This window comes from Suricata suricatta, chromosome X (assembly GCF_006229205.1).
Source record: "Suricata suricatta isolate VVHF042 chromosome X, meerkat_22Aug2017_6uvM2_HiC, whole genome shotgun sequence".
In the NCBI taxonomy this organism is placed as follows: Eukaryota; Metazoa; Chordata; class Mammalia; order Carnivora; family Herpestidae; genus Suricata; species Suricata suricatta.
In genome coordinates, this window is record NC_043717.1 from 108535412 (window position 1) to 108538439 (window position 3028).

At 38.9% G+C, this 3028-nt stretch overlaps 1 pseudogene; it reads left to right on the forward strand.

Annotated features, from left to right (window-relative positions):
* Positions 1 to 208: 208 nt before the first annotated feature.
* Positions 209 to 371, forward strand: LOC115284410 (annotated as a pseudogene).
* The last annotated feature ends 2657 nt before the right edge of the window (positions 372 to 3028 follow it).

The window sequence follows — 3028 nt, forward strand, 5'->3', positions numbered from 1 at the left end:
TGATGCTAGGACTTCCAGCACTATGTTAAACAACAGTGGTGAGAGTGGACATCCCTGTCGTGTCCCTGATCTCAGGGAGAAAGCTCTCAGATTTTCCCCATTGAGGATAACATTAGCTGTGGGCTTTTAATAAATGGCTTTTATAATGTTTAAGTAAGTTTCTTCTATTCTGGCTTTCTCAAGGGTTTTTATTAAGAAGGGATGTTGTATCGCTTCTTGGCCATTTGGCCAAGATCAAGTGTAGTAAGAAGGGATGTTGTATTTTGTCAAATGCTTTTTCTGCATCTGTGGACAAGATTATATAGGTTTTTTTCTTTTCTTTTGTTAATGTAATGTATCAATTTGGTGGATTTGCAAATATTGAACCAGCCCTGTAACCCAGGAATGAATCCCACTTAATCATAATGGATAATTCTTTTTATGTGCTGCTGAATTCGATTTGATAGTATCTTGTTGAGTATTTTTGCATCTGTACTCATTAAAGATATTGGCCTGTAGTTCTCTTTTTTGTGGGGTCCCTGTCTGGCTTAGGAATTAAAATGATGTGTGCTTCATAGAATGAGTCTGGAAGTCTTCCTTCCATTTCTATTTTTTGGAATAACTTGAGAAGTATTGTTGTTAACTCTCCTTGAAATGTCTGGCAAAATTCCTCAGAGAATCCATCCGGCTCTGGGCTTTTATTAATTGGGTGATTTTTGATAACTGATGCGATGTCTTCACTGGATATGGGTCTGTTCAGATTGTCTATCGATTCCCCTTTGAATTTTGATAGTGCATGTGCATTTAAGAATTTTTCAATTTCTTCTAGATTGTCCAGTTTGTTGGCATATAATTTTTCATAGCATTCTCTGATGATTACTTGTATTTCTGAGGGATCAGATGTAACAGATCCATTTTCCTTCATGAGTTTGTCTATTTGGGTGTTCCCTCTTTTCTCTCTGAGGAGTCTAGCTAGAGGTTTATTAGTTTTGTTTATTTTTTCAAAAAACCAACTCTTGGTTTCATTGATCTGTTCAATTGTTTTTGTGGATTCTATATCATTTATTTCTGCCCTGATCTTTATTATTTCTCTTCTTCTGCTGGTTTTAGGGTGCTCTTGCTGTTCCCTTTCTAGTTTCCTTAGGTGCTGTGTTAGATTTTGAGTTTGTGTTTTTTCTGGTTTGTTGAAATAGGCCTGGATTGCAATAAAGATTCCTCTTAAGATTGCCTTTGCTAAATCCAGGAGAGTTTGGATTGTTGTATTTTCATTTGCATTTGTTTCCATATATATTTTAATTTCCTCTCTAATTGCCTGGTTCACCCAATCTTTATTCAGTAAGGTAGTTTTTAACCTCCACATTTTTGGAGATTTTCAGGACTTTTTCCTGTGGTTGATTTCAAGTGTCATAGCATTGTGACCTGTAAGTGTGCATGGTATGATCTCAATTCATTTGTATTTATGGAGGACTGTTTTATGACCCTGTATGTGATCCATCTTGGAGAATGTGCCATGTGCACTAGAGAAGAAAGTGAATTCCCTTGTTTAAGGATGCACAGATCTAAATATATCTATTAATTCCATCTGTTCCAGTGTGCCATTAAGATCCATTGTTTCTTTAGTGATTATTTTGTCTTGATGAGCTATCCATTATTGTAAGTGGAGTATTAAAGTCCCCTGCAATTAGCACATTCTTATCAATAAGATTGCTTCTGTTTGTGATTAGTTGTTTTATGTATTTGGGTGCTCCCAAATTCTGTGCATATATGTTTTTTTTTTAAATAGTTAATTGTCAAATTGGTTTCCATACAACACCCAGTGCTCTTCCCCATAAGTGCCCTACTCCATCACCACAAGCTCTTTTCTCCCCTTTCCCTTCCCCTTCAACCCTAGGTTCATTTTCAGCATTCAATAGTCTCAAGTTTTGCGTCCCTCTCTCTCCCCAACTCTCTTTCCCTCTTCCCCTCCCACTGGTCCTCCATTAGGTTTCTCCTGTTTTCCTGTTAGACCTATGAGTGTAAACATATGGTATCTGTCCTTCTCTTCCTGACTTATTTCGCTTAGCACGACACCCTCAAGGTCCATTTACTTTCCAACAAATGGCCATATTTCATTCTTCCTCATTGCCATGTAGTACTCCATTGTATATATATACCACATCTTCCTGGTCCACTCATCAGGTGATGGACATTTAGGCTTTTTCCATGATTTGGCTATTGTTGACATTGCTGCTATGAACATTGGGGTACATGTGCTCCTATGCATCAGTATTTCCGTATCTCGTGGGTAAATCCCAAGCAGGGCTATTGCTGGGTCATAAAGATGTTCTATAGGGTCATAAAGGATAGTCTTTTGAGGAACCTCCACACTATTTTCCAGAGCGGCTGCACCGGTTTACATTCCCACCAACAGTGTAGGAGGGTGCCCATCTCTCCACACCCTCGCCAGCATCTATAGTCTTTTGATTTGTTCATTTTAGCTACTCTGACTGGTGTGAGGTGGTATCTCAGTGTGGTTTTGATTTGTGTTTCCCTGATGATGAGTGATGTTGAGCATCGTTTCATGTGCCCATAGGCCATCTGGATGTCCTCTTTGGAGAAGTGTCTGTTCATGTTTTCTCCCCATTTCTTCACTGGGTTATTTGTTTTGTGGGTGTGAAGTTTGGTGAGTTCCTTGTATATTTTGGATACTAGCCCTTTATCTGAGATGTCATTTGCCACTATCTTTTCCCATTCTGTGGGTTGCCTATTAGTTTTCTTGATTGTTTCCTTTGCAGTGCAGAAGCTTTTTATCTTGATGAAGTCCCAAGAGTTCAGTTTTGCTTTCATTTCCCTTGCCTTTGGGGATGTGTCAAGTAGGAAATTGCTGAGGTGGAGGTCTAGAAGGTTTTTTCCTACTTTCTCCTCGAGGGTTTTGATGGTTTCCTGTCTCACATTCAAGTCCTTCAGCCATTTTGAATTAATCTTTGTGTATAGTGTAAGACAGTGGTCTCGTTTCACTCTTCTGCATGTTGCTGTCCAGTTCTCCCAGCACCACCTGCTAAAGAGGCAG